Source organism: Equus asinus, chromosome 2, assembly GCF_041296235.1.
Source record: "Equus asinus isolate D_3611 breed Donkey chromosome 2, EquAss-T2T_v2, whole genome shotgun sequence".
Classification (NCBI taxonomy): domain Eukaryota; kingdom Metazoa; phylum Chordata; class Mammalia; order Perissodactyla; family Equidae; genus Equus; species Equus asinus.
In genome coordinates, this window is record NC_091791.1 from 85,710,277 (window position 1) to 85,733,839 (window position 23,563).

At 41.7% G+C, this 23,563-nt stretch overlaps 1 protein-coding gene across 36 annotated transcripts in view; it reads right to left on the minus strand.

The window, feature by feature from the left end:
* The window catches only part of DISC1 (DISC1 scaffold protein), a 395,918-nt gene that overhangs the window by 269,542 nt on the left and 102,813 nt on the right, over nucleotides 1-23,563 (minus strand). For 2 of the 36 annotated variants that reach the window (XR_011496371.1, XM_070492740.1), the window contains one exon: nucleotides 1-23,563. This exon is cut by the window's right edge. The exons of the other annotated variants lie outside the window; for them this stretch is intronic. The gene's annotated coding sequence lies outside the window, so the exon portion shown is untranslated. 36 annotated transcript variants of the gene reach the window in all.

The window sequence follows — 23,563 nt, forward strand, 5'->3', positions numbered from 1 at the left end:
GTTCAGGAAGCCACAGAGAGGCATGTGACGGCATGCTTGGTGATGTGCCCACCAGTGCAGAGGATGAGGCACACTGACGGGAAAGAGGCTGCAGGTGGAGCAGACAGCCAGGAGGGTGGGAGATGGGTTATACTGAGAAATATGCCAATAATTAAACAATTAAATTGATGGAATAAGTAAGTAAATAGATGGAGGATAAAGAGAGCCAGGTTTCTTAGTATTGGAGAATAGACTTACAATTATGGAAAAGGGTAAGGGCAGAAAGAATTTAGGTGTGTTGCATTGGAATTGAAAGTACTGGTATGAATTAATGGTTTTTAATACAGATACTCACAGATAGATATGGAAATAGTTATAGACGTATGTGCTGTGCATTTACATATATTTTCTTTATCCACTGAGAAAGCCTAGAAGCAGCGATACTCCAGTAGCAATGGGCACACCAAGCACACGGATCCTGATTTCGAAACACCATCTTCTGCGAAAGGAATCAGAGCCCTTGGAGAAATGGCTGATTCCAGGCCTGAGGCAGGACCAGTACAAGATGAGTCTGGAATATCTTGTTGTACAAAAAAATTAAGACCTGCTCAAAGACGGGTGGAGACATGTCAATAGAACCCAGGAGCCATCTTGAGGGAGCTCATATGGGCCAAATCTTGGATAATTCAAGAATCAAATAAATAATATTAACGAAGTACAACCCATTGAATAGTACACGCACCCATGCATCCATGCTAATAGGATGCCAACTAATAAAAAGGAATGATGCAATAGAGGTTTGGTGGGGCGCAGGGTACCAGTGTAATCTTAGGACATCTCCTTCACAGTATACCAATCAATTTCCAAGGGAAAAATGGTAACTTTGTGGTGGAGAAACCTGGAAGCCACTAGCATAACCAGATGGTCAAAGTTAACATCAGCAGTAGTGGCACAGTCCGCATTGTGTGACACCTGATAAGATGCACCAAGAAGCACACAGTGTCATTTCCATTATGTTCTTGTCAGGGCTGCATGACCTGAATCGAGTCAGTAGGAAACATTAATGGACCCAGACTGAAGGTCGACCAAGAAAGTGGAAGGTCTGCACTCCTTAAAACTTTCAAGGACGTAAAAGACAGAGAAAGACTGAATATTGAAGAATTGCTCTAAGATGGGAGGAGACTAAAGAGACTTGATAGCTACATGCAGTGTGTGTTCCTGAACAGGAAAGGAGAAAAGAATAATGTTGAGATCACTGGTGAAATGTGAGTGGGATCTGTAGACCAGATAGGAGTGCCATATCAATGTTGATTTCTCGACGGGGAGAGTTGCAGCTTGGTGGCGTGTGAGAGTGTCACTGTTTGGGGAAATACACAATGGGGTACATAAGGCTGATGGGCATCATGTCTGCAGCTCCCTCTCCACTGGTCAGAAAAAGGCTAGTGATAACGGACATGTGCATCCAGTTGGGAATCGGAATGAGGGAGATATGTAAGTTCTTTGTACTATGCCTGCAACCTTTTTGTAAGCAGAAAATTATTTCAAAATAAATTCTTTTTTAAATTATACATAGATAACCACAGCACTGCTAAATGCTGCATTTGTGACTTTTATGTCCTTTTATTTGTGTGCATCCTGCTGTGCCTTTAAGAAAATCTCTCCTATTATTCTCTCTGTTTGGCCCAGTGGTCGAGGAAACACAACTCACTTTTTCTGGCTTTTCTTTCTTTTAAACCTTTGCAAGTTCCTGTGGACATTGTTAATCTGATTTCAGCGTGTAGCTCAAGATTTAAAGCCAGAATTGTAGAGAGTGCTGCACACAGCAGGTGCTTAATAAATGTGGTAGACTGACCATCTGACTGGCAGCAAGAATATTAGAAATTTTGGTTGCATTTTGTAGACATAGCTGCATAGTAAAAACAAACAAACAAACTCCAAGTTAACATGGAGGATATTACCAGGCACAAAGTAAAATGACGCATTGAATAACATGTTCTAATTGATACTATACATTCAATTTCTGGATCTAACACGCTCGCTTGTAGGACTTCAGCAATAAACATGCTAACCATCCTCTCATTCCATTTGGATCAAGTAAATGTATTTTTTGATGCTACAACAACACATTTATTAATGTTTAATTGAGGGTCAGTGCTCATCTGTTATTCCTTGGCACAACAATAAGTGCCTGTTACTTGGGCTACAATATGGAAACAGAAAGAAAGAAGTGTACTTTCTACATCTATGAATAAATAAGCAAATAAGCATTTATAGAGCAGCAAGAAATCTTCACACATAAAGACATCCTGCTAAATAGATTTCATTCCCACTGCCTTGTTCTGTCTGTGGGAAGACAGAAAATATGGTGTAAACCATTTTCTTGGCCACGCAGCCATCCAATATTCTAAGGAGGCCCTTTACAGTTAAGAAGCAATCAGTGTCTCCCTAAGTTATTTTTCCTTGGTTTTTACATAATAGCCAAGGTACGCTATTCATTGAGAGCTGAATATTCTAATAATTCTACATTACCATATGCATCACATGCAGGTGACCAGTTTACGAAGAATTAGACTGTAATAAAATGTATTTCAGACTAACCTGAGCACAACTGAGCCAGTCTTTGAGATTTTAGAGTAGTGGAATTTCTTGGATTCATTAGCATAAAAATCAGCCACTATTGGGGCGCTGAGACTTCAAGCATAGTAATCATTTTTGAGCATCTACTACAGGCCCGGCATCATATATACATTATTTCTGAGCTTCACAACATCTTATAGTAGGAATACAAAGGCAGAAACTGAAATCCAGAGAATTTAAGAAATTTGCTCCAGGCCTCGGAATAAGTAAGTAGCAAAGTCAGAATTTGAACCCTGATCTTTTCTGGTGCCAAATTCCAGCTTTTTCTATTCCACTTCCCAGGAGCCACCCCTGCTCCCAGAGTCTCCCCAGTCACACAGGGATCTGTCTGTCTCTCCATTTGTCTGGGTCCCTGGACACTGTGGATGCACTGGTCAGAGACTGGGCCTCATTCAACTCTGCCTTGCATTGCATAGACATTGGTGTCTAGCTCAGTCCTGGGCACACAATAGGCACTGGGTAAATGCTGAATAAATAAAGGAATGGCTGTTTCTGCTTGGATGGGGTGTACTGTAGACACAGAAAAGCAGCAACCATGCTGTGAGCAGTGCTATGTGCCAAGCACCTCGCCATAGAGCAATCATTTAATCCTCACAATGACCTCATGAGGGAGATGTGGTTATGCCCACTTTGCAGACCAAAAGACTGAGGCTCAGGGAAAGCTTAAGGACGTCTAGGTTAGTCACACGGCTATGTGGATTCAGAAATAAAGCCCAGGTCTGTCTGACTCCAAAATCTGTGCTCTTGACCACTGTGTTCTACAGGAAGATCTCATCCTAGAGTGCACACCATAACCTGAAATACACACCCGAATGCATTACGCAAATGCAAACTATTCTACCGACCCATTTCCCACTTCATCCACTCCTTTCTCACAGAAGGCATTCAACAGACAAAACAAACAAGCAAATAACTTGCAAAAGTGGAAGCAGCCTCAGATCCAATTCCAGGGGAATGTTAAAACAAATTATGGTATATCCACTCAGGGAATGGTATGTAGCAAGTCAAAAAACAATGAGGAAAAAATGTGGGGAATATGTACAGAATACATGTACCTATTATCTGGACTTTATTATTATAAATATGTTTTTTTTAAAAAAACCCTATAAGGAACTAAGAGTTTTGGCATCAGTCAGTATGATTCTGGGTGACTTTTTCTCAATTTCTCTTCTTACGAAATCAGCTTTAAAATCTTGAGCTGTTTATTATTAAGAAAAATACTATATTTTTTAAATAGCCTACTGGTTACTTATGCTTCTCTTTGATTTCTGTATAAAAATGGAGATTTGGCTTCCTCAAATTCTTAATGCTAAACTGCTTAGGGTAAGCTTGGCTCCCTGGGTCATAGATCTTTTCAGAGTACACCAAAGAGGATTTCTGGAAAGTTCTATTTGAAGCTCGCCAATGTGTGGAGACAAGACTGAGAAATCACTCCAGTTGTGGTATAAAAGGAAAAACAAACATTTGAGGGAGGTACAGAAAGTTTGGAAGACAAGCAATAATTTAACTGTGATACTTGCCCACTGAACACTTAGCTGATTACCTTGTTCTTCATACATATTTGTTGATTTGTTCTGAAATATTTCAGTAGAATATTTGGTTGAAGCATCTGTTTTTTTCTCAGCAAGAATTTACCAAGTAAAATAAATTGTGAGTGATCAAAATAGCAAAAATAATGAAACTTCTAGTACTTCCCCATGTCTTGGATATGTCATATGACTAGCAAGCTATACGTGCATGTATAAAGGAGTATATGTATGCACATGCACACATGTGCTATCCATAGGCTGGCAAACAATACTTAAAGTTGCAGTGTTCAGACACAGCGGAAAACAGAAAATTCCCCAGGATCATGAGCTTCTGAAAGAGTGGCTTGGTTATCAGTCAGTCCAAAATACTCTTTGCCTCAACTCTTAAAACTAAATTCATAAGAAAATGTTCCTTTCACCAAAGGCCAATCACCAAATATCCCAGGGAAGTGACCAACTGAATTTTGGTTACTTCTTACAAAAGCCTCAGATTTTCAGAACTATAAAAACCTTCTCTAAATAAAAACCTACAGATGCTGTGGAAAACTGAATCACTGTAAATGCGGTCTGTGTCCTTTGTTCAGAATCTGGGGTCGCTGAATCCCCACTGGCAACAGTCTGTTGCCCACTTCTTTTTAAGCGCCATGGAACGTTCCCCACCGTCATGCCTACCACTTCCAACATTACTCCCACCATCTCCTCCACTCCTACCACCACCACCATCAACAACAGCAACAGCACCAGCACTACCCCTGTCACCACTCCTACCACCATGGCCATCCCCTCTGCTGATTACATTAAGAAGAGAGAGACCCATCCAACTGTCCAGCTTTCTATTAGGAGATATGAGTTGAAAGCACTTACCTAAGAAGGAGGAACATTCTTTAGGTCATTTCCAAATAGCTACAACACAGACAAGGACAAGAGGAGGAAAAGAAGGACAGGAGAGGAAAAGCCACTCAGCAGAACAAGGAAAAAAGTCAGAAAGGACACATACCAAAATATTACCAGTGGTTATCTCTGTGCCATGAGAATAAAGGTGATTTTTTTCTTTTATTTATATTTCTGAACTTTCTAAATGTTTTTACAATATCATATATTGCTTTAATAATTAGTAAAAAAAAAAAATCCACTTTTAGATATAAAAGGCAATTATCAGCTCGTACATTCAGGGAACAGCAAGTAGGGTTCCTACCTGGGGTCAACCAGCACAGATTGTGGAGTCAAATACAGTTGAGTGTGATGTTTTTTTCAGCCATTTAAAAATGTGTAATCTCTGAAAGAAAAGCTCTTGTTTAAATCTAATGGCAGATCCTCCTACGTGAAACAATTTTTTATGCCATGTTCTTCATTTTAATTGAGTTTAGATACACGACCAGTCATTACCAGAATGGGTTCATCACTTACACAATTACTAACTCACTGAGCAACCTAGAAGGATGGCTGATAAACCGACCAACCCTGTATACTGAATATTGAAGTTTATTAGGGATAGTCTAGTTAAGAGAGAAATTAAGAGAACAATTCTTTATAGCAGACTGCCTATACCAACAAGGCCCTGGGAAATTTCTGGCAGCAATAGTACAACTTAAAGATTGGGCCAGTGATTCTTGGGCCTTTTCCACATCAACAGTAACCTTGTAGAATGACTCTATTGAAAATCCATATGGTCACTTTGGAGTCTCCACTCCTGGGCTCCTTTATCTTTCTCCACGTGTGTTAAAGGGCTTTGGGACATTTAATAGATGGACGTGCCTCTCAGACATGGGAACATGCTATTGACAGCGAGGCTATTTTTAGAAATTATACAAGTAAAAGAATTCAAATGCCTATTCATTATTTCTCTCTATTGGTTTTGGTTGCGCTCAGTTTTCACGATTAAACTGGACATGGCATTCAATTAGTTCCTATGAATAGACTTTTCATGAGTAATTTGCTCTGCTGGTGTTTTCATAAAAAATTAGCTGGACACATCTGCTCATCAGTGCTCAAAACCACAGGCTCTCTCACCCTTTTAATGGCAATCGCTGCAACCTGTAATCTTTTAAGACTTAATTGTTTTTTGTAGAACATCTTTTAACATATTCATCTCTAATGGAATTCAGATATTAGGAGCGCATTATCGAGCAACCACAATCATCATTATTTTTAAAAATGTGACACAAACCATGCTGATGTGTATATCTCTTTCTGCAATGGACAAATAGAACACACGAATGTGAGCTCAGTGCCAAGAGGATTGCACTAAATTGGTCTCCGGCTAATGATATGGCAGCATGCACAGCTTAAACTCTCTGAGTGGCATAAAGGGATCTAGATACAATGGCATATTCCAAAGAAACTAAGAAGATTAAATAAGTTATTTCCACTAGCCTGAGCCATTCCAATTAGGATGAAATCCAATCAGAAGGAATGAAGCATGCTAGAATATTAGTTCCTTGGAACCGAGTTGAATTAAGCTGTTTTCTTTTGGCTGAAGCCCCACAATACAAATAAAACAGTGACCTTCAATTCAAAGGCGAAATTAACAGAGAGAAATCACAAAACAGCAGCCAATGATAAGAATGACTAATAAAGAGCAATGCTTTTAGCATGCTGTGAACCTGTATATGTACCGGTTTCAAGGAATGCCTCTATACTTACTCACAGAGGAGTAAAGAGAAGCTAAAAGATTTCGAGGGCTCTGCAGGACTAATTCTAGAAGTATCTTCCCAGAGTCCTTAGGTATCACGCAGATTTTTGAAGTTGGAACATTTTGAAGTGGGAACGTTTTCCCAGAGCAGGAATGCAATAGTAACAGAAAGCAGATGCAAGAAACACCTCGGGTCCCTTGTAGAACCAACTAAATTCCCCACATGGTTCCATAAGGCATGAAGTCATGGTCCCCAGCCATGAGGCACTTCTATGGTTAAGCATAACTCTGAGGACAGAGCTCCAACACCCCTGAGCTCCAAAAATAAGAGTAGTTGACAGTTTAATGACCCCTACTTGGTGGAGAAGTCTAACTCCTGGACCCAGATGGAAACTCCTGGCAAGTGCTGTCCAGGAAAAGAAGAACTGAGCTAGGGGCCCCTGAAGGCAGGAGACGATATTGATGGCTGACTGCCCAGTACCCAGTGCAGTTTGTGCTCTAAAAGGCACCCAATTAATATTTACTGAATGAAGGAGGAGTGCTATATCCATGCTTTCAAAACAAATCTTGGCTTTCTAATGCTTAATACCAAAAGCTTAAAGATAAACCATCATAGATAGTGTAAGAAGTTATCCTAAAGATAAATATCTAAGGATGTATAAAATAATCAAGCAAATAATGAAAAAGGGAGGGTTGTGATTCCTCTCTCTGTGTGTAAGATCCTCTAAAATAAGAAGAAAATCAAAAATTTTTAAATGATTTATTTGCTCAAGGATCAGAAGACCCAGATTTCAGTCCCAGATTCACTGAGACCAACTTTGTAATCCTGGGATTACTTAACCTTTCTAAGACCCAGTTTCCTCATCTAACATAAGAGAACACTAACACTAGTCCAACTTGTGCCGCTGGATTATTGTGAAACAGTAAGAAAAGAACGCCTGTGGACCGTTTTGAAAAATACAAGCGGCAGAGTTGTTACAAAAAGTAAAACTAATTCAAAGAGATTGCTGTGATGGCCCTAGCTTGTTGATTCAGATTTAGTGCAATTCAAACGGCATCTCTTTAAAATTCGGCATCTATTCAATGTGATCCAACACCTGGAGGACTGCCACATTCAGAGGAGTTTACGGCCAGTCTTGCTCCTTGCTTCCTTTTTCATGATGTAATATGTACAACAGCTTCCCGTCCTTCCTGTGGCTCCCTCCCAGTGCTCCCTCCACACACGGCAGCACAGGCTTCCTTTAGCTTCCCAGGTCTCAGTGGTTCTGAGCCACCTGGAAGCCATGCAGCCCTCTGAGGAACACCATGATACGTTGATAGACTAAATTCTATCATACACATTAGCAACAATATCAGCAACAGAAATACCCATAAGAACGCAATATAAAATTACAGTGAGCGGCACTGGTGTCCATGAAGCAAAGAGGAAAATAAACAAGCTGTAAGACTAGGCATGATGAAGAATTTCTGAGTTTTCCACTGATAGTCTTATGCTATGTGTTCATCCATTTTATTACCTTGCACACACCGGCAAACAAGTGGTAGCAGGCGCTGATGCGCTGGTGTTTTAAGAAAAAATTATAATCAACTACCAAGTATTGACTGCATTGTTATGCCAGCTCTACTCCTAGGTTGATTCTGTTCAGCTTGAAAGTCCTCTTCTAACTAGCAATCCTGCATAGTCACACACCGGATTCTTGAAGGGGAGCGGTAAAAGCTCACTGTTGACTGTTATCTATCAAAGGCTAAGAAAGACTATATCTCAGACATTTCCAGGAGGGTTACCCAGTCCATCCTCTTCTCTTCTCTTGGTGTCCTCAAACCACTTCCTGAATCAGGACAGAAGAGCAGAGCAACATGACTTGGGACCATACAGTGCGGGCCACCTACAGAACTGTTTTTGCCTAAATGCATTTTGGGGTGATACTGTTAACCTATAAGGACTGGCTCCTGCTGAGTCCACTCCTTTGGGGATATTGTCTTTTACATTACCTAGGGAGGAAATGCTTCCTCCTTGCTCCTTAGGTGTCCATGAGGAGGATTTCCCCTGCTGCCCCAGCCCTTACGCTGGCCCAGGGAGATGGTGCGAGTTTCCTGGTTGGTGAGTTTGGGAGCAAGATGGGAGCAGGTGTAGCTCCACCCCTTCCTCCCTCCCTTCTTTTTGGAGGCCAGATGATCTTGGGAAGCACTCATTCTGCTCTGCTCCTCCAAGAACTCAGGTTTACAAGGGCAGAGCCCCACAAAGAAGACCTTGCAGCTATCACTGCCTGCGGCTGGGTGGGTAATTCTTATCCTGGGGTTTGGTATTAGGAGGGACATACCTAAACCACAGTCTACAATATTGGCTTTATCAGTTACAGAGCTGATATTTAGACCTCCCTCTGCTTTCCCCCTTTCTGTTATCTCTTAACTGGTTCATAATATGGAAAAGCAAGACGTTATTTTGGGGATGTGCCAGCTGTTGTCTCTCAGTTTTCAGCTTTTGTCTTCTGCTCTGTGCTGCTGGAGCTGGACCTCTGCAGACCAACCCAGCTTATAACTTTGCTGCCGACTTCCCTCAGGCTCTGCCAGTAGAGGCCGCTAGAGAGAGAGGCTGCAAGACTGGAGGAGGCAGAGATGCTCCTTGTCGTCTGCTCCTGGCTCTTGCCTTCCCGTTCTTGTCTGTGACACCCTAGCAACGTTAAGCTACAGCATTTCATTCCAGTAGCTGAGTTGACTCCAGTTTGCAATTTTTCCAGTACTCACAGAAACAGCCTCATCCCCTCAAAGACACCAGCCCCAACAGGGCAGGGCCACCCCCTCAGTGGCATGGATCCAGGGACCCTTAGCCAGCTCAGGCAGTGCACACTTGACTTTTTCCAGCACACTAGGAAAACACTACCATTATTCTAGTATGTGTTTTGTGGATGTAAAATATGAGAATTATTGTAATCAATAACCAAGATAAAACCTAAGTTCCCCTTGACTGTGGCCTCTCCACAGAATCTGATCACGGGGGACTTCCTTGTGGCTGGTGCAGACCCAGGGCTGACTCCCCATGCCCATTTCTGCACCACTGTAGCACTCTCTGTGGCCACTTGGGAGCAAGACCAACAGGAACATGGTAGAGGGCCTGGAGTCAAAACAGGCCATTAGGGACAAGATTCAGTGCTTCTAGAAATAGACAGTGACCCCATAGGTAATGGGGATCTCTCCCATGGTGAAGTGGAGAAGAACATAATGGATGGGGACCAAATTCTGTACAGAAAACCAACTGTATCTGGTTAAATTGCAGTTGGCCCTTTTGTTTGTAAGAGCAAAGCCTTGCTAGGCCCTTGGTATTCAGAGTCACCATGATAACTAGCCAAACCCAGCAAGAGTGAGACTTGAGAGTGTGAAATAATCATTGAGAACCTTCTCTTCTTGAGCAGAGGTGGAATTGTTCATACTCACACCAAAATTACAATGGAGACAGGCCACAGGCAAAAACAAAAGATATGAGATGCCTCATCTTTAATTCCAGACTCTGGAGCCCGTTATCCTACTATAGACTGCTAAGAGAAGGAATTCCTGAAAAAGTATGCCCCTCTGTCTATACACAGAGGACTAAAGAAAAGAAGTAAGGAGAAAAGATTGTCTTTGGGGGAAGAACAGAACTCAAGTCACAGTACAGACTCCCTTCCCTCGGCTCTCCTACAGGGCAGGAGTCACAGCACGCTCTTTCTCTGCCCTAGGTCAAGGTCCTCAGGAAAACCACCTCGAAGTGGAGAGATGTCTGAAAGAAGGGTAAACTGCATCTTATTTGGGGTCAAATGTTTGCAGGGTTCTAGAACCCACAGGCCCCTCTGGTGCCACCTTTAAACATGGTCAGAAGTGCTGGAGGAGCCAGCAGAGTAGAGGAGCAGAGGATGTGCCAGCTGAGCATTCATACTCATCTCAAGGACCAGAACAGTCTTTTTCAAAATGCTGGCCCCACCTGTTAGTGGGTGGTAATATCAATTTAAAGGATGGAGACCAACATTCATTTTTCATGAACTAGAAGAGAATGAATACAATGTCGAGTGGGCTGCATTTTTGTTCCATGTAAACATAGGATCATGGTGTGTTTCTTAGTGTGGGTGGCTGTCAAAAACTGTGAACACCACTGACCTAGAGAATTAATTATCCAGACATCAGCACTGGGTACAACAAGCTTGCCACCAGGCACTTGAGTTCCTTGGGTAAGCAGATGGAGCCCACCCCACAACCCCAAAAGAGGGAGGAAGACGGGAGGGAGAGGACAAAACATCAGTTCTTGCCCTTCCTCAGCCCAGCGGGTCCCAGGGGCTGCAGAAGTCTACCTGTACAGGGAGGAGGGGGCGGAGGGTAGAAGCCCGAGTTTGGGAATAACAATGAACAATGGCTGAACAACAACACTGAACAATGGTAATAACCCGATTGATGAGACAAAAGTCTCCAGAGCAGACTATAAACTATAAAGTTATAAACCAGAATGGGATCAATATTTTAAAATGTCTGCTCTGAGCAGGTTATCAGAGAAGTCTGATATAACAGACGTGTTATAAGAAATTTAACCTTTGATGTAAGTGTGAGACTGCACAGAGAGAATGGACCAGAAATAAGTCCCGTAAGGCCACAGCCAGTGCATCTGACCTCAGCAACATTTCTGGAAGAGAGGAGGAAAGGCTGTCATCATGGGACCAACCTGAGTTTGCAGGACAAGGAACTTCCTATCCAGATGCTCGGCTGCAATAAGTACATACTGCCGCCAAGGGGAGAATGAGTGTTTAGTTATGGTCCTGAAGGTCCCAAAAGTTTAATTCCCATAACTGACGTTAATCATAGCATATTTTTCCATTCACTTTTGGGTGGGGTTTTTTTCGACAAAAATCTAATTGTTCAAATACAGATGTTGAACAATAATGGTTTTTCATGCCGTGATAGCGGATGAGGACATTAGTGGGAGAAGTCTTAGGGTGGATAGAAATGCCCAGTTGACTTTTCTCAAGCCCACGGCCAGCATCCAAACAACGGCAATCCTGAAAAACAGAGAGAGAAAGAGAGGAACAAGATGCCCCTTTTATCTTACATGAGCTTGTTCTTCCAGCTGAATCTTCTTTTTCTTTTCACTACATTTAAAGGAGTAATGGTTGGCTCTGTGTGGAGATCTATGTGTTTTGTTTTATTTAAATTTAGGGAGTTTCATTAAGAGGAATTTGGTTCAGGATGTTGAGGCTTGCATGGTGGATCCAAAGCAATTGGTTCCAGCTGCCAAGAAGAAAATGAATACCTCTAAGTGGAATGGACACGGAATAACATCCTTGACTGGGGCTAACAGTGTGTGAAGCACACTGCTGTTTGGACTGGAAAACCACACTCGCGTAGGCTAATCAGAAGCATTTGTGCCCATGGGGTACCCAGAAGGATCTGTTTCACAGCAAAGCATGCCGCACAGCCCTGTCCTTACTGTTCAGGACCCGATTCTAGTCAAATGCCATCATCCTTCTAGGCTCAGCACTCTAGCACACTGTGTTTGTGGACACTCAAACATCGAGCTTCCATTAAATACGGAAAAGAAACCCGGATTCAGAAGCCTGTCCTCCCAACAGAGCTTCAGAGTTTCTGAGGTATCATTTTTAAGTCCTATGGCAGTGCTTTTCAAGTTTTTTTGTTTACTTCTTGGTTTTTTGTTTGTTTTGTTTTGCTTCGGTTTTGTTAGCAATGGAACCCCTTTGGAGATGAAATCTTATAGGAATATTAACAACAGATAAAAGTCAAGGTTCTCTAGAAAACCACAGAGCGCTCTTTTCCAGCCTCCCCTAAGGCGTCCCTGTGACACCTCAGAACACAGTTGGAAAATCACAGTCTTCCGGCATTCTGAAGAAAATACATAGATTCAAAAACATTGCAGATCTACAAATATTGCCAGCCCCAGGTTGCCAAGTTTTTGTTGCTGCCCCAAGTCCATAGGATGTAAGCAAATACTTTATTGTATAAGGTCTTTAAGAAAAAAAAGATGTCTATCTTCATCCACTGATTTGATAGAGACAGACTCCTATTTCAAAGACGCAAGTGAATTTCTGATTCCACAGATATGCATAAAATATTAATCTCAGTGAGATTTACTTACTTGGAGCATGAGGCCAAAGCCTCAGCTGTGGTACTGAGGGTTTTATTACATTTCCAACTTTCCAAAGCATTTTTTTTATATTTCCTTCTCATTTTTTCTCCCTTAAAATTTTTTTCTTTCTTTTTTTCATGTGTAGAGTGGAAAAGACCACAAAGCAGAAAACATCCACAGCTCCCCAACCAAACATAGGCCTAGCTAATATGTTGGCAGAGTTCTTTCAATCAGCACACTTTTTGTATCTATTAATCCCTTTGTTTCTCACATGGGCCCAGAGAGGTGGATAGGGCAGACGTTACTGTACCCATTTTGCAGACGAAAATATGATTTCTGACATCACAATAGATCTGGCTCTGGGAAAAGTTCCAGAATGACACGCCCATTTTTCACTTTTAAGTTTCATGATTGGGACCAACAGTTGCCATCCACTGCAAAGAAGAATGTAATCCTTCCACCGGCTTCCTAAAGAGGTGAAGTAAATGACCTGTGGTCATCCAGGCAGTCAGTGCAAGAACCAGGGCTACAACCCAAGTCGACCGATTCCCAGTAGCACTTTCCTCCACCAAACCCGCCAGGCTGAACCCCAACACATTTTCTGCCTGCTTCCCAGAACCACTTCTGCCTCACCACTTTCTGGGAAAAGAAGCAAACTTGCAAAGTTCACATGCCGGCCCTCGTGGAGGAAGCCTCAAGGGAAACCACCCAACGGGAGAAAACTAAAGGGAAGTGGTGAAGTTTGGAGCAAGGCAGAAACAAAGCAGAGAAAAGATGAGAAGAAAACAGCCTGTGATATTTTGGCAAAGAAGCGAGGAAGAGAGCTAACAAAGACAGAAGAGTCAGGCTCTAGTGTGGTTCATGCAGAGAAATCAAGTCCATGGCAATAAAAATTCATTATGAACAAATCTCATTTAAAAACAAACTCCCAGAGGAACTAATTACACTAAATGTGCTGGCAGTGACTTAGGTAGTAGTCATTTCAGAGCCACCCTTGGGGATATGAAAGTCACCACGTTCTACAGCTAATGGGGGCTGCTTCGTTGCCTAGCTCCTTCAAACAATACGCTTCTGTCAGCTTAGTGCTCTATCAAGCCTGTCAATTGCAACTTATTTTGTGTTAGGAGACAAGCTGGCACATTGTATAAAGGTCAAGTGGGAATTGTCCCGTCTGTTACATCATTGTCATCAACTGATAAAGGTCATTCCACCCAACACATTGCTGTGACGGAAAATAACTCTGTTTGTCTACTGTGAAATCTTAAAAAGTCCCTCTGTTATGGGCTTTCTGGTTTCTCTCTGCTCTCAAAAGGCATCAAACGAGGCACTGTAAGGGATTCCAGTTTGGAGGGCAGCTTCCACAGCTGCTGCTATGACAATAACCTGTTTGCAAACAAATTTGAACAGAAAACACAAAGATGGTAGGTTTAAAAGACTATCTATGGCCAGCCCCTGTACCCTAGTGTTAGTTTGGCGTGCTCCACTTTGGTGGCCCAGGTTCAGTTCCCGGGCATGGATCTACACCACTCATCTGTCAGTGGCCGTGCTATGGTGGCAGCTCACATACGAAAAGAGGAAGATTGGCACAGATGTTAGCTCAGGGTGAATCCTCTTCAGAAAAAAAAAAAAAAGTATCTATACAGACTCATAATATCTAAATATTTCACTGGTGATTATAATTGTGGTAACTGACATTCATCCAACATTATATAGAACCCAAATATTTAGCATACACCATCTCATTTAATTTTCAAAACAACTCTATTATCCCATTTTACAGATGGGAAAATTGAAGCTCAGAAAGATTAAGTAATTTGTCCAATCGTTTACAGCTGGTATATGGCAGAATCTGACTTTGTTGTCAGATTTTTAACTAGGTTGACCTGAAAGGCACTAATACTTCATAATTCTATTGTTAGTCAAATTATCAATTATTAGTAACAAAATAATCATCATTTGTAGATAAGATGTATTTTGAACATTCACTTGTTCATCCAAGAACCATTTCTTGAGAGTAGACTTTGCCCAGGCACTATGCTAGGTGCTGGGGAGAAAACTTAAAATTAGACCAGGTCTCTTTCTCTCCTGCAGGCAGCTTAGAGTTCAGTCAGTGGGACAGCCAACAGCTATCTTAAGACGTAGTATGTACAAGGATAGGGGAAATGTGCAGAGTCTCCAAAAGAAGGGACGTTGAAACCAAGTCTTGATGGCCTAACAGGATGTAAGGTGGAGAAGGGAGTAGTAAGTGCAGGGAGAGGTGTAAAATCGTGCTGGAAAAGGCTAGCTCCTTCAAGAGCTTCTGAAGGACTAGAGAGAAGGTTGGTTGGGGTGGAAAAGAAGTGGCAAGAAATGAAGTTAGAAGACCAGGAAAGGGCGAGGGCGAGAAGGTGTTACTGCAGGCTAAGTTAGCATCCTAAAACGTTCGTCATGGAGACAGGTGAATGGGAAAGTGATCCCACAGGCATTTAAGAAAGAAGACCACCATGTAAAAGATGAATTGGAGGGAGTGAGAATGGAAGCAGGGGCCCTTTAAGAGACTAGTGTTTTAGTCCAGGCAAAAAATGATGAGATCTAATGACAGAAGGAAGAGATATTTAGGAGACAGAATCTAACAGACGTAGTGGCTCAATGTCCAGGGACAGGTGAGAGCCCAGCATGACTCCCAGTTTTTCTTGCTTGAGTTGCCATTCATTGCAGGTGGAAATACAGCAAGAGATGCTGGGCCGAGACACAGACGAGATCAGAAATTTATAGAGGGAGGGATGGTAGGGAAAATACAGTCCTTGGTTCTTAGGTTGGCCATTCTATACAATAGTATTGGGGGAAAAGTGACGTCGCAAATTCAAGTCCTTTCTCTTATTAATGGAGAGATTTGACTTTCAGGAAACAAATGTACAATGAAAACAATTCTCAGGCTAGGATGAGCAGGCAAATGAAGTAACGAGCTTACAGAATAGTCTGGTGTATGTGTTCACAGAGCACACAGACCTGAAAGGTGTTTCATTTGTAGAGTTTGGAGATTTTGGGCAACTAGAAGATTGCTGGAGTAGTCTCTCTCTTTACTGCTTTATTTTATGACTCCACTCAGTCCCTACTCCAAATACGTGCCTTGCCACCATAACCCACTTGGTCTTCCTTTCCTTGTTGATAAACAAGACCAAAAGGACAATGCAGCATCCCACACTAATGGCTCAGTGAGGCTGAGGCAGAGGCAGCAGGGGAGCTGGTTCAGAACTGTGTCCAGGCTCCTGGTCATGACCCTAGCCACCAGCAGCAAGGTAAAGGTGAACGATTCCACCTAAAACTTTCCACCCACAATCCATAAGATGCCCTTTGGTTCGTAGAGTGTCTGCCTCCTTCCAACTGAAGATCTTGGTAAAACTTCAAAAATTTATATACCGTAAAGGTTTTTGTTTCTGAGTCCTATAGGAAGCTTATGCAAATTTCCCTAGATAACTTAAAAAAAAAAGTGGGACGCAATTCATCTCCCAAAGACAGGGCCTCCAGAGCAGCTGCTGTATTCGTGCCTTGCTTTCAGCCCTCATTGATTTGGGAGCTGGAGCGATAGGCAGAGAGAGCAGCAGAAAAGAGGCTGCAAAGCTTGTTAACTCTGAAGGGAACAGCCACTCAAGGTTTTATTCTGGTGTGACTCTCTGTCATCCAGAATGTGTTGGTAGTATATTTGCTGTCAATTTTTTATTAGACAGGATGCAAGATTTAATTAAGAGCCTGGACAGTTTATAAAAACAAATTAGCTGTCCAACGATGTACCGCCCAGTGCAAGGAGCCCCACGAAGGAGCAGAGGCACCATTACGCAGAGGAAACGGACGCCATGTTTGGAAACGATCGTTTTAAATGAACGGATTAAACAGTTGTCTGGCAATTGCACCTTAACCTTCTCTGCCCATGAGGATACAGGTCACAAAACAGCAGAGATGCACAGAAAAATGACCAGAACACAGAAAGTATTTCCATCTCTTCTTTGGTCTTGTTTTCTTCCTTTCCCATTTTTTTCCATCCACCCTCAACACCAAGATAACCAGTTCTTTCAAAGCAAGCAGAGTTTCCATTTTTTTTTCTCAATGACATCCAATGTCATACAACAGAGAAGGAGGCAGAGAAGGAGAGACTCAAGGTCGTGAAATTTAGAATGCAGAGAAGAAAAATGGTGTGCCATGGGAAGACATGAAGAGTACTCAAGCTTTAAACGCCTCATTATAATGTGCATGTTTTAATACATATTGCTTTACCTCATTTCTGAACTTTTTTGCAGCTTGAAAGAAATCAGACTATGTGCAAATAAGCTTCTTATTGCCAAATAGAAAATAAGGAGCCAAATCATTCAATCTTATTTTTTGCTTGCTACTCGTGTTAACTGCTGGCAGAGAGATTATTCAGAAGCAGCAGCCACACTTTATCCAGTGTTTTCTGACACATAGTACCTGGGGGTGGGGGATGGAGGTGAGGGGTGGGCAAAGAAAGAAAAGAGAACAAATAATCCTTACATATCTGCGCTCCAGGCACCTCACATACACCGTTATCACATTTAACCTTCTACCCCGACAGTAGAACAGATATCATTACTCCTAGTCTAGTCTATCTGGGAACAAACTGGTGCTCAAGGACAGGTGAACGGGTGCAAGGGCACTGCCACACTGACACCCATCTCCTCGCCCAGCCCTGGGGCTCTCCACTCTGCCTGCCAGGCTGTCCTCCCTCAGAGGTGCAGACAGGGCTATTAAACATTTCACAGCTCATTGTACAGAAATTATACCTCAACTAAAAATATATACAAAATTAAAACTAAATATGTAAATAAAATGTTAAATTTTTCACAGCTCACGAAGGTGTTTTTAAGTACTGACTATCTCAGGTTGAATAAGAGTTAATTATTTCTAATTGTCACTTCATGTAGAAGTAGAAGGGTTAATTCTGCCAATCGGATTCATCAATCAGACAATTCAGTGACAGGACGCGAGCCAGTCGGCCCCATATGATATACGTACAATAACCAGCTGATGAACTGAACTTTCCCAAAGCTAACACACAAAGCTCTGCCAGACGCTGCCGCAGTCAGAGAGAAATCAAAGTTTACTTTGCTTCCTAAGGAGGATTAAGACAAAAGTCTGGAAAATCTCTAATAAGAGACAACTTCAAGCTAATATGTCAGAGCAGGTTTGGGGAGGGAAAAGATTGCGTCTAATGCCCTGTGATTTCCCATTGTCAGCAGAATGCTTGGAAACAGCAGGCATTCAATAAATGTTTCATGGCTCAATGAATAAACTCTGTACAGAGTGTTTCCATTTTAATCTTCCTGTATATTTTTAACATGCCTCATTTTCAAAGTCATACATTGCTCTCGATCGTTCTTAATTACTTCATGTGTGTGTGTTTCATGAGGCAGGAAGTGTACCAGCTACTATTTTTATCTGCTCAGTCCTAGTTCCCCCGTCTTCTCATAACACACATACCCCACTTCCTCGCAGAAACAGACAGGTAAACATGCTCGGCTAATTACAACATCTCACCCCTTTGGCTACAGTAGTTGGTCCAAGGAGTTGGTATCTGACCCAAGCCCTTCCTGAAAGTTTTCATACTGGAGCCAAGGAAGGAAGGCCCCTTTCTTCTCCAGTTATGGCACTGTTAGCGCAAAAGACTTGAATTGTCACGTAGAATACTGTGGTGAGATCATTTTAAAACACTCCTCCATCAAAAAGTTGTCTAATTCCTCTGCCCTTGAAGACGGGCTTCGATGACTTGCTTCAAATGAATAGAATGTGGTGGAATTAACACTACATAATTCTTTAGATGAGGTCATAAAAGATGATAGAGCATCCTCCAGCTTCCTCTCTCTCTCCCCCTTGCCCCTCTTGTACATTCACCATCAGGCTATGAGGAAGCCAAGCAGCCCCATGGAAAACCATGAATAGGTGTCCAGCCACAGCCCCAGCTGAGCCCCAGCAGACAGCCAGCATCAACCACCCGACATGAGAGTGAGCCTTCAGATGATCGCAGGCCTTGTTCTTTGAGTCACCCTGCTAGCAGCAAAGGAAGCAAAGAAGGGCTATTTATGCTGAGATTTCCCCAAATTATAGATTTTTGAGTATAACAAATGTTGTCATTTTGATAAGCCACTAAGCTTGGGGGTACTTTGTTATGCAGCAATAGATAACGGGAACAGACTTGGGTACCACGGCGTGGTGTGGAAGGTGCTACCATCAGAAGGCCCAAAACACGTGGCAATAGCTTTGAGACTGGGTGGTGCATGGAAGTTGGAAGGGCCTTAAAGCGATGGTCAGGAGAAGTATGGTGATCTTGAGGATGCTCTTGGTGAGGACTTAAAGGAAAGAGGAAAATATTATTAGGAGCTGGAAGAAAGGACCATTGTTTAGCAGCTGAAAGTTTGGGAACACTGTTACCTCAGGTGACATGGAAAATAGAAAATGTACCTCTTAATCTGGGTGGGCTGGCTAAGGAGATTTCCAGGCAGGCTACTGAAGGGACCACCTAGCTTCTTCTCACTACCTATAGTATAATGTAAAAAGAGAGAACTAAGCTAAAGAAATAACAGTTAATATCAAGGAGCCAGGCCATGCTGAGCTTAAAATTAAAACTATTTCTTATTCCCAGCCTCCCCATAAGGCAAACAATGGTAAGATTAAGAAATGACTTGGGGGCTGGACCCATAGCCGAGTGGTTGAATTTCCATAAGCTCCACTTTGACAGCCCAGGTTCACAGGTTCAGATCCCGAGTATGGACCTACTCCTCTCATCAGCCATACTATGGAGGCATCACACATACAAAATAGAAGAAGACTGGCATGATGTTAGCTCAGGGCTAATCTTCCTTAAGCAAAAAAAGAGGAAGATTGGCAACGGATGTTAGCTCAGAGCCAATCTTCCTCACCAAAATAAAAGAAATGGCTCCAAGGCAAAGATCAAATCCACAGCACTGCCAGGAAAATATGGTCAAAAGATGATGCCAAAGACACAAACTGTAAAACCCTTTTTAAGAACTCAGAAAGACTTAAGGTAGGGCACCATAGACCCTTTCAAATAGTCATATGGCCCTTTAAGAATCTTAAGAGCATTGCCCCCTGTTCCCACAAGCCTTACAGGAAGCCTGAAAAAGAGGCTTATCTTGAAGAGATTGATAAACATAGCTTTTGTCTGATGGAGTAGATTATAAATTAACACATATGAAACCCAAAATATTTTCAGAAGAAATGTGCTAAGGTGGAAAAGAACCAAGAAAGTACAAAATGGAAAAATGCATTTGAACCTCCAAACTTGCATGGGTAGAAAGTAGGCTGAGAAAACTACTTGGCTACAAACTCAGGCTACTTCTGTGGAAAAGGAAGGTTGACTTAGAGTGTAGAACCACGAGCCCATAGGTCAGAGCTAAGTGACATGGAAAATCCTTTCCACACAGTAGGGCTAAGCCCTAATCAATGAACTGATGACAGGTGCACAGCTGGATTTCAGAATTGCTGTGGACCAGTGGCTGCTGTGTGACTCCCATTTCCCCCCTTTTTGAACAAGTATCTATAGCTGTTATCCTATGCCTGTCCTGCCATCATATGTTGGGATTGTGGGGGCTGACAGCCTGTCTCTTTAGTAAACAGGTGTTCCGATCATCAAGACAAACCATACTCAAGAAGCTGTGCTCCAGGAGGCACAGCTGAAGAGCCTCATCTGCTCCTGCACCTGAATTAGACATGGAGATCCCAGACATCAAGCCTGAGCCTGATGCCATCATATACGAGACTTTCAAGGGACCTTGCTATGGGATGAGTATATCTTGCATGTAGAAAGAAGTAAAAACATATGAGAATAGAAGGCAGTCTGCGGTGCTTTCAAAAGATGCCCACAAATTCTTTAGATCCTCTTCCCATCAACTGACAGAGTGTAATTGCCCTGCCCTTGAATATGGGTCACCCTTAGTGACTTACTTCTAACAAATAGAATGCAGCAGTAGTAACACCGCCTGACCTCCAGGTTTAGTCCATAATAAGTGACAGTTTTTGCCTAGCTCTTTCTCTCTCAGGATGCCATCACCATACGATGAGGAAGTCAAGCAGCCACATGGAAAGACTATAACAAGTGGTCCAGCCATGGCCCCAAACAAGTACCAGCAGACAGTATCAACATCCAGACAAGTGAGTGAGCAAGTTTGCAGGTGATTCCAACCCCTAACCTTCCAGCTGCCCCAGTGGACGCCTGGAGTAGAGATGAGCTGTACTCACTTAGCCCTACACAAATTGCAAGTTCACGAGCAAATTAAATGTTGTTATTGTTTTTCTTAAACAGCTTTACTGAGTATAATTCACATACCACACAATTCATTCATCTAAAGAGTGCAATTCAAAGGTTTTGGCACATTACATTATTAATTTTTTTAATTGTGGTAAAATATATATAACAAAATTTGCTATTTTAACCATTTTTAAGTGTACAATTCAGTGGCATTAAGTACATTCACAATGTTGTGCAACTGTCATCACTTTCTATTTCCAAAACTTCTCATCTCAAACAGAAACTGTAACCACTAAGCAATAGCTGGCCATTTTCCCCTCCCTCCAGCCCCCGTTAACCTCTAATCTACTTTCCGTTTCTGAATTGGCCTATCCTAGGGATGTTGTATAAGTGGAATCATACAATATTTGTCCTTTTGTGTCTGGTTTATTTCACTTAACATAATGTTTTTAAGATACACAAACAAATGGAACAGAATAGAAAACCCAGAAATAAACCCACACGTCTATAGACAGCTAATCTTCGACAGAAGAGCCAAGAGCATACAATGGAGAAAGGCAAGTCTCTTCAATAAATGGTGCTGGGAAAACTGGACAGCCACATGCAAAAGAATGAAAGTAGACCATTATCTTACACCATACACAAAAATCAACTCAAAATGGATTAAAGACTTGGAAATAAGACCTGAAACCATGAAACTTCTAGAAGAAAACATAGGCAGTACACTCTTCAACATGGGTCCTAGCAGCATATTTTCAAGTACCATGTCTGACCAGGCAAGGGAAACAATAGAAAAAATAAACAAATGGGACTACACCAAATCAAAAATTTCTGCACAGCAAAGGAAATCATCAACAAAACAAAAAGATAACCTAACAACTGGGAGAAGATATTTGCAAACTATATATCTGATAAGGGGCTAATATCCAAAATATATAAAGAACTCATACATCTCAACAATAAAAAAAACTAACAACCCAATTAAAAACGGGCAAAAGATATGAACAGACATTTCTCCAAAGAAGATGGCCCACAGGCACATGAAAAGATGTTTAACATCACTAATTATTAGGGAAATGCAAATCCAAACTATAATGAGATATCACCTTACACTCATCAGAATGGCTACAATTAACAAAACAAGAAACAAGTGGTGGAGAGGATGTGGAGAAAAGGGAACTCTCATACACTGCTGGTGGGAGTGCAAACTGGTACAGACACTAGGGAAAAGAGTATGGAGATTCCTCAAAAAATTCAGAATAGAAGTACCCTATAATTCAGCTATTTCATGGCTGAGTATTTATCCAAAGAACGTGAAAATACGAATGCGTAAATATATATGCACCCCTATGTTCACTGCAGCATTATTCTCAATAGCCAAGACTTGGAAGCAACCTAGGTGCCCATCAAGGGACAAATGGATAAAGAAGATGTGGTATATATACACAATGGAATACTACTCAGCCATTTAAAAAAAGACAAAATCTTGTTCCTTGTGACCACATAGATGGACCTTGAGGGTATTATGCTAAGCGAAATAAGTCAGAGGGAGAAAGTCAAACACCATATGAACTCACTCATAAATAGAAGATAAAAACAAAGACGAAGAAACACAGAGACAGAGATTGGAATGATGGTTACCAGAGGGGAAGGGGGGAGGGAGAAGGGCAAAAGTGGTGATTAGGCACATGTGCGTGGTGATGGATTGTAATTAGTCTCTGGGTGGTGAACATGATGTAATCTACACAGAAATAGAAATACAATGATGTACACCTGAAATTTATATAGTGGTATAAACCGATGTGACCACAATAAAAAGAAAAGATTTGTCTATGCTATAGCATGTATCAGAACTTCATTCCTTTTCATGGCTAAATAATATTCCATTGTATGTCTATATCACAGTTTGTTTATTCATTCATCTACTGATGGACATTTGAGTTGTTTCCACCTTTTGGCTAACGTGAATAATGCTGCAATGAAGACAGGCATACAAATATCTGTTTGAGTCCCTGCTTTCAATTTCTTTGGGAACATACTTTGGAGTAGAATTGTTTGGTCATAAGGTAATTCTATGTTTAGTTTCTTGAGGAACCACCAAAGTGTTTTCCATAACACTCCACCATTTTAAAGTCGTACAGCAATGTATGAGGGCTCCGATTTCTCCACATCCTTGACAACACTTTTTATTTTCCATTTTTTTGATAGTAGCCATCCTATGGGTGTGAAGTGGTATCTCCTACTGCATTTCCCTAATGACTATGATGTTGAGCATCATTTCATGTGTTTATTGGCCATCCATATATCTTCCTTGGAGAAGTGTCTACTGACGTTCTTTATCCTTTTTTTAACTGGATTGTTTATCTTTTTGTTGTTGAATTGTAGGAGCTCTTCATATACTCTGGATATTAAACCCTTATCAGATACAT